General features: G+C 41.1%; 1 long non-coding RNA gene across 1 annotated transcript; it reads right to left on the reverse strand.

Annotated features, from left to right (window-relative positions):
- Window positions 1-7,786: 7,786 nt before the first annotated feature.
- LOC112472951 lies at window positions 7,787-8,766 on the reverse strand. Its single transcript, XR_003043861.1, has 2 exons — window positions 8,616-8,766; window positions 7,787-8,192 (listed from the first exon to the last, which is right to left on the reverse strand). It is a non-coding gene; the product is annotated as an uncharacterized LOC112472951 (long non-coding RNA).
- Between the last annotated feature and the right edge of the window lie 24 nt (window positions 8,767-8,790).

The raw sequence follows: 8,790 nt of genomic DNA on the forward strand, positions 1-8,790 counted from the left end.
AATGGCTGTTTTGTTCCTTGAGATCACTCGTGGGTAGGGAGCCAGTACTTTCTTTGCCCAACAGATTTTTCTCACCCAATAGAATAAAGACAAGTTTCTTGGAAATGTACAGTCCTTCCTCTTAAGAAGCTTATGGCCAAGCCAATGAAATGAATCAGTTTGGGAACTTGGGGTATCAGCAGGTGAGTTCTTCATGAACATAAGAGTTCTTCTGTACTGTTTGAACTTCTTGCCATGAATATGAAGTAGCACACCCCATCACTGTAGGATTCGGACTAATCGGAAACCAGGCAGAAAAACCGCTCAGTTGGCTTTGTTCCTCTCATTCTCTGCATTACCTGTCTGGCCGAGCTCTGTAAGAGGTACCAGAGATAACAATATTCCAATCTGGTGTCTGACCTTGAAGGACTGTTGAGAGGCATCACGGCAGGGAGGATGCCTTCGTTACATACTGGGGCAAGCTTGGGAAGAGAGAGAGTCACTTTTCATACTGCTGCCTGTGAATGTATCAGGGACTGTTACTAGATTTTAAATATTGTCCTGTCACTTTCTATAGACCATATCCCGTAGGACACACTGGAAAGGCAAATCTCAAGTGTTTCTTGCCCTCCTGGAGTTTGTGATCTGGTTGCAAATGATAAACACCTCTAGGATGAAGTAGGCATTCAGAGAAGGGAGTTGTAATTTCACCTGGGTTCACAGGCATCCTGGGGGCACAGCACTCGGGCTAAACCTTTGCAGATGGGTGTGTGAGGCATTTTTACTAAAAGAGAAATCATATGTGAGCAAAGCCATGGAGTTGGGAAAGCACAGGACAGGGTGCCCAGGGAATACGGAGTTTGATAATGGAGAGTAAGAGAAACCAGTCTGGCAAGATGAATTGGGCCATAGAGGGCTTTAAATACCAGTAGGAGGAATTTGGCCTTTGTCCTGTTAAACGTTGGGGAACAAAATATTTGAACAGTAGGACGTGGGTCATGGAGCTGTGCTGTCAGATCGATATGACCGTCCCGGGAAAGCTCGGGTGCAGGAAGCCAGCGCTTCAGGGAATGCGGTAATCCCAGTGCTACGGGGCCTGAATGAAGACAGCGACCTGAGGTAACGGAAGAGAGGAGACCAGCCCATCACCCAGGGAAAGGAGCTGTCTGAGATCACCCGAGAGGGCAAAGCCTTTCTGAGGAATAGGGAAGATGAAGGTGAATGAGTTCAGTTTTGAAAACATGGCCTCTCAGGAACAGACTGGGCAGCCGATCCCGAGAACCTCGGCCAGAGGGAAGGCCAGAACCTCGTTGTGTCTCCCTAGAGCTTCCCCTCCTTTCGTGTGTCATCATGACAAGGTAGTGACACCAACCGGTACAGTTCCCACTGCTTCAGGTCTTGTGTTCGTCTCCAGTAGGTGGTTGAGAACCCAACATTCCCTCATTTTATCTCTGTAAGGATGAGGACATTGTTTGGGTTTTTTTAAGCCCAATTTTTTGAGGATTCATATTAATTTCACTATCTCTGACAAAGCAACTATTTTTCCAAATTCTCTTCCAAGTTTTGTTCCTATTTATATTCTAAACATAGTTATGTTATTTTTCATGTAATATTAAACAACAACATGAGCATTGGAAAGTTTTCACTTTAAATGTTTAAGGCACATTAATTCTAATCTGAATTTATTAACACATGCGACCTTTAAAACTGGAAAGTCCACGTATACATAGAAGGGATTTGCAGTAATTTTTTTAACTGCAATTTTTAAATCCATTTATATTAAATTTTGAAAAAATTTTTTAGAAAGCAAGAGAAAGATTTGGAAACTTATCTGTTGAGTTCCAAACATGCACCAGAGATTACTACTTTCATGTACATTTTTCATCTTGTTCTCACACCACCAGCCTTAATTACAGGTGAATAGACTGCAGCCGATGTTCGCCAACTTGCAACAATATTAGTTTAATATATGAGTGCGTTCTACAGGCCAAGCACTGTCTAAAGCACTGGGAATAGCATATGAATAAGACCGACAGCCCTCCTGGAAATTTTAAGACTTGTTGCGTGGCCCATGATGGTACCAATACTGAGTGCTTCCTGTGGGCCAGATACTGCGCCAATCAGGGTTCACTGTCTTTGGCAAATCACTGCAAGGCATTCCCCTGCCACCTCTTAGTGTAAAAAGGTTTCAAAAGATAGTGCTTGTTCTAGACTGTACTGTTGTCCCTTGACAACAAATTGAGCCAAAGGATGGCAGTAACATTTGAGGCTAAAGTTGGGTAATGCCTGCCCCACCCACCTACACTCCAATGGAAGAAAGACCTTAGGAAACTGAAAGAGGAAGGGCCTAAATCTGATTCAATCACCTATCTGCATCTGCTATGAGCTAGGGGCTTTCATGAATATTATTACGTTTCATTATTATATTTTAAAAGGAGAAGACAGGTTCAGAGAAGTGAAGTGTTTTGCCCAGTGTAGCACAGCTAGTGGCAAAGCTAAGGATAATTTCTAGATTTTTCTGGTTCTCGTAAAAATTTAATTCGTGATAGGAAGACATTTGCTCGAAGTCACAGAAGCTAGGATTTGAACTCAGATTCAAGTCAAGCAGAGTTTCTACAAGGATGAATCTGCTTTTCTTAAGCAAAAAGTTCTAAGTAGCTGCAGGACAATGCCACTAGCCCATTGCTGTGAATAAATTTCAATGGCTCCATATTTTGATAGAGACTCAAAGGCCTGCTTGAGAGTGTTGCTTTGTCCAAGCACAGGTCATCATTCCACATCCTAGGTGCCAAGGACTGAAGAGAAGGAATATGGCTCATTTTAGCTACTGTAGTGGGAAACAATGCATTAATGCCCACAAAAATACACACGATAGGGAATTTTCCAAAAAAGAAGCAGCCAAAAAAATACAACGGTCCACTACAATTCACCTTTTCAGATGCTTAAAGTTTACTACACACCTTTCTTTCCATACTTAACCTTCCTTCCTCTCCCTCCCAAAAAAAGAGCGGAAGACAAAAATAACAAAGAAGAAGAGCAATGAATAGAAAACAGCAATAAATGTGGTAGATACAAAGCTGTCAGCAATTATATCAAATGTCAGTGATCTGAAAGACAAAGACTTATCAGTGGATTAAAACAAGACCCAGCTCTATGTTGTCTAAAAGAAACTCATTTTAAATAGACACATTAAAAGTAAAGAAATAAAGATTTGTTAACACTAATCAAAAGAAAGCTGTAGTAGCTATATTAATTTCAGACAAAGCAGACTAAAGAGCAAGGAAAATTATCAGGGACAAAGAGGCATTACATAATGATAGAGATCAATTCTTTTTATAAAGGTATAAAAAATCCTTAATGTGTATGCACCAAACAACAAAGCATCAAATACATAAAGCAAAAACTGATATAACTGCTAAGAGAAAGAAACATCTATTATAATTGAAGACTTTGACATCCCTCTATCAGTAATTGAGAGAGCTATTGTACTGGAAATCCCAGCTAATGCAATAAGACAAGAAAAGGAAATAAAAGATATACAGAGTAGGAAAGAAAGAAAACTATTTGTAAACGATATGATTAACTGTAGGAAATCCCAAAGAATTGACTGAAAAACTCCTGAAACTAAAGCAATTATGGCAAGTTTTTGGAATCCAAGATGCATTTACAAAAGTCGATTGCTTTCCTATGTACAGCAATGAACGATTAGAATTTAAAATGAAAAACAGTACCATTTACATTCGTACACTCCTCCCCATGACAGTTATAAAGTCTAACAAAATATGTACGAGATCTCTGGTGAAAGAAACCAAAGATCTAAATAAATGGAGAGAGAGTCTATGTTCATGGATAGGAAGACTCAGTGTTGTTAAAACGTCAGTTGTTTCCAGCTTGAGCCATAGATTCAATGCAGTCTGAATCAAAATCCCAGCAAGTTATTTTGTAGCTATCAATGAACCAATTTTAAAGTTTTCATGAAAAGGCAAAGAATCTGAAATAGCCAACTCAGTATTGAAATAGAACAAAGTCAGAAGACTGGTACAACCCAACTTCAAGGCTTACTATCATCTTTAGTAAGCATGACAGACTTGTACTGGCTAAAGAACAGTCAAGATATAGCAATGGAACAGAATAGAGAGACCCACACAAATATAGTCAACTGATCTTTGGCAAAGGAGCAAATATAGTTCAATACAGAAAGGATAGTTTTTTCGACAAATGGTCCTAGAACAACTAAACATCTACGTGGAAGAAAACGAATCTAGACACAGATCTTACACATTTCACAAAAATTAACTCGAAATGATCACAGACCTAAATGTAAAACACAAAACTGCTACAAGATAACCTAGGAGAAAATCAAGGTGACCTTGGGTTTGGCAATGACTTTTTAGATATAACACCGATAGCACAATCCATGAAACAAAAATTGAGAAGCTGGACTTTTATTAAAATTAGAAACTTCTGCCCCGTGTAAGGCACTATTAAAACAGTGAAAAGACAAGTGACAGACTGGTAGAAAATATTTGCAAAATCATTTCCAACAGGACTTGTATTCAAAATATACGAAGAACTCTTAAAACTCAACAATAAGAAAACAACCCAATTTAAAAATAGGCAAAAAGTCGGAGCAGACACCTCGCCAAAGAAGATATACAGATGGCAAATAAGCATATGAAAAGATGCTCAACATCATATGGCATATGTAAATTAAAAAAAAAAAAAACCTGAGATACTGGTGGGAATGAAAATGGTACAGCCACTCTGGAAAGCAGTTTGGCAGTTTCTTACAAAGCTAAACATACTTTAACCATTTAGCAATCATGTTCCTTGATATTTACCCGACTGACTCATGTTCAAACAAAAATCTGTACCCAGATGTTTATAGCAGCTTTATACATAATTATTAGAACTTGGAAGCAACCAAGATGTCCTTTAACAGGTGAATGGATAAATTGTGGTACAACCGTACAATGCGTGTTACTTAGTAATACGAAGAAATGAGTTATCTAGCCACTGACAAATGATAAGGAGACTTGAATAGATATTGGTAAGTGCAAGAAGTCAATGTGAAAATGCTACATACTGTGAGATTTCAACTATATGATATGACATTCTGGGAAGGCAAAACTGGAGACAATAAAAAGATCAGGGATTCGGGAGAGGGAGGAAGGGACAAGGTGGGGCACAGGGGATTTTTAAGGCAGCAAAGTTATTCTGTATGGTATGTGACATTATGCATTTGTCAAAACCCTAGAATGTACAACATAATGTAAACTATGGACTTCAGGTAATAATGCTGTGTATCAGTTTATCAACTGTAACAAATGTACCACATCAATGCAAGTTAATAACAATAGGGGAGGAGGTGAAGGGGGCATATGGGAACTCTGTACTTCCCACTCAATTTTTCTATAAACCTATAAAATCTATTATTTTTTTTTTAAGTGCAAGGAGTCGACCTAATGTCACCCCAGTATCTAGAAAAATCTCTCAGGTAATTTCCACTTTTCTAGCCCTTTTAGTAATCCCATCTTGATATTCTGCAACCTATACACAAAATTAAGGGTCAGCAAACGACAGCCTGTGGGGCCAAGTCCAGCCTGCCTTCTATTTTTCTATGGCCCTTGAGCTAAGGACAGTTTTTACATTCTTAAATGATAAAAACTCAAAAGAATATTTTATGATACATGAAAATTACAGAAAATCCATATTTCCGTGGCACAGCCATGCTCATTTGTTTGTGAATTGCCTAGGGCAACAGAGTCAAGTCACTGCCACAAAAATTGAATAGCTCTCAAATCTAAAATATTTATGATGTGGCTCTTTTGGGGCATGGGGGAGTAAGAGGGCAGGATTTTCAGTTTAGTGTGGCTCTTCACAGAAAAAGTTTGCTAACTCCAGTACTAAATGGTAAAATTATAGTCTATATACAATAATGAGGAAAAAGAAAAGAGAAAGAAATTATTTCAAATATATAAATGGATGCATGACATATCCAAAAAGTAAATACAGGTAGAGGCTACAGTTCTATTTTATTATAACCAGTCAGAAGGCCTGGGCTGATTTTATTCTTTCTTCCTCCACGGATGAATTTTAATGACATACAGAAATAATAATACTGCAGTGAAACAGATTTTTAACAAGAAGTTTCTGCAGGCCACCTGTTACCAAGCTACACAATAATCACTATGTTCTTAGTGCATAGGGACTTCTTTTTACTCTCAGTGGAAGCAGGAGGACCTGTAGGGACAATGGACAAGAATGCAGGTGATTCAGGAGGGCCAGCCAGCAGGTCGGGCTTCTGGTGGCAGATGCCCACTGATCAGTAGACGGAGGATCTAGTTCCCTCAGCTTCTGTGAAAGGGGCACAATACTGCTGCCCCTCCCCGCCCCGCCCCCGTCAGGACGCTCAACAATAGGCAGCTCCTCCCATAAAAGAAGCGGGAGGCTGGGAGGAGGGCAGTCGCACATTCACAAATATCTGCTACACATTTGCAAAATCCGGTGTCACCTCCAGAGGAGGGTTCAAAGATGCACCAGAGATGAACCAGATATGGAACATGTCTTCAAGAAGCTTCAGCTTTATTTTTAATGCTAAAATCCAAACAAACTTAAATTAATCCATGCTCAGTAAAGGAACACCAGCTATACAAGGCAAAAATCCCCGGATTAGAAATGCAGTTTGCTTCATTTCACCACCAATATGCCAGGGAGTTGAAGAGAAGCAAACCCAGTGCACGCCTCTATCGGTGAAGACCAACCGGAAGTGTGCAGACCATGCTGGGCACCAAATGGCATGCACACAGGTGTCCTTACCAGCCTCAGGAGTCAGAACCCCAAACTAGAAACAACCCAAAAGCCTCTTCAGTCAGAGCATGGATCGGTTATGGCGCATTTCCATAACAGAGCACTGTGCAGATGAACAAGCGACAGCCGCAGGAAGCTATATGGGTAAATCTGGACAAACATAAAGAAGCCAGATGTGAAGGAGCACAAACTTTAACTCCATATATGAAACGGACCAAACTAAGATGTCGCTGTTTTTGAAAACTGTAGTTTTAGAGGTCAGAATAGCGTGTCTTTTGGGACAGAGGGAGGAGGTGGTCATGGGAAAGGGTGAGGCAGGCTGTGTTGCTTCTAGCCTAGTGGGGATTAGATGGGGTGCAGACTGTGTTGCTTCTAGCCTAGTGGGGATTAGATGGGGCTTCGTGAAAGTGCACTAAACTGGACATTCAGGTTTTATGCACTTTCCTGGAGGTGTATTATATTCACAATGAAAGAGTTTTACCAAAAGACAAGTGGAGACTTAATCAGATCCATTGGAATCAAATTCCTTTTTTTATAAGATAAAGTACCTTATCCTTAAGTCACACTTTCCAGGAACCCCTGGTGTTTATGAGAGGCTATTGAGAACCTTGGCATATTCCTACAGTAATGCAAATTGGAGCAACCATAAGGTATTGCATTATACTTGGTATTTATTATGAAACCCCGTGCAGCCCAACTGATTCCAAATGGGTGTCCATACATCACCCGGAACGAGAGGAAGGAACAGCTGGCACTCCCACTCAGGGGCATTCACCCTGAGGTGACAACTCAAACAAAGAAAAGAGCTCCAAGTACAAAGGTACGTGGCCATTATTCATTACAGGAAAAACAGCAAGGACAGGACTTTCACTAAACCCAGTCTGCTAAGGGCCCTCAGGGGCCATTCTGTGCCCAGCAGGTTGATGTACAATTCCCACCCCCATTCCTGAATTTATTCCTTTGAAAAACTTTACAGAGGTTTAGATGTTCAAGATCATTTAGTGAATCACCTTTATTGAGAAGACTCAAATTACATGAAATGAAAACTTCATGACCACACACAACAGTGACTAGGATGTGGTGGTGTTTATGTCGTTTAGCTATTACCATAAGTTGGCTGTAGACTCTTTCAATGAACTTTAGGTCACCATGTTGCCCCTCGAACATGTCTTCGCAAGAGATTTGAAGAGTCTCTTGGAGCATCTGTGCTGGACCCAGTAACATCACCGACGTATGGCGAAAGCTCCCAGCCATGGGTATCTTAGCCGGCATCCTGTGAAGGTGCTCTGCCAGGACCTGCGAGGACATCTTCTCCTCATTCTTTTAGCTATATCTGAGGACATCTTCTCCTCATTCTTTTAGCTATGTCTTCTTACTGGAATATGATGAGGGACATAAGGTTCCTGGAAAATCCCAGTGGGAGGCCAAGTGAATGATCTAATACCGACAAGTCACAGCGGAAGGGGTTTACACATGTCAAGATACCTGCTCCTCACAACACCCTGGAAAGGTCAGTGTGTTGTCCAAGTTTACAAATGAGGAAATGAGAGATTCTAGGGAGGGCGCCTTCCTAGAATCCCTACCTTCTTGCTCTGTGCCCTGAGACAAGTTACTTAAACTCTCTGGGCTATACTTTCCCTTGGACATTTGATCAGAGTAATGGCCTGGAGTAATTTCACCCCTGAACCTGGAAACAGGAAATATAGCTCAGTACCTGCTTTACCTGCAGGAGATGAGATCAATGGCCTCATATGGGGCCTGGCTTAAAGTACTCAATGAGTGGTTCCCTTGGCCTTAAGTGTCTTTCCTGCCCCTTCAAAGCTCACCTCACACCAGCTCCTCCACGGGGCCGCCTCCTCCGCACCCCCTCCCTGGTTGGAGCCTTGACACTGGGGAGGGAGGCACCCCACTGGAGATGCCCAGTGTGGTCTGCCCAGTCCTCAGTCTCTTCGTCTGTAAATAAGCAGCAAAGTTGCGCTGAAGCTGATGCCCCCTGGTCTG

This window comes from Pteropus alecto, unplaced genomic scaffold (genome assembly GCF_000325575.1).
Source record: "Pteropus alecto unplaced genomic scaffold, ASM32557v1 scaffold39, whole genome shotgun sequence".
Lineage (NCBI taxonomy): Eukaryota > Metazoa > Chordata > Mammalia > Chiroptera > Pteropodidae > Pteropus > Pteropus alecto.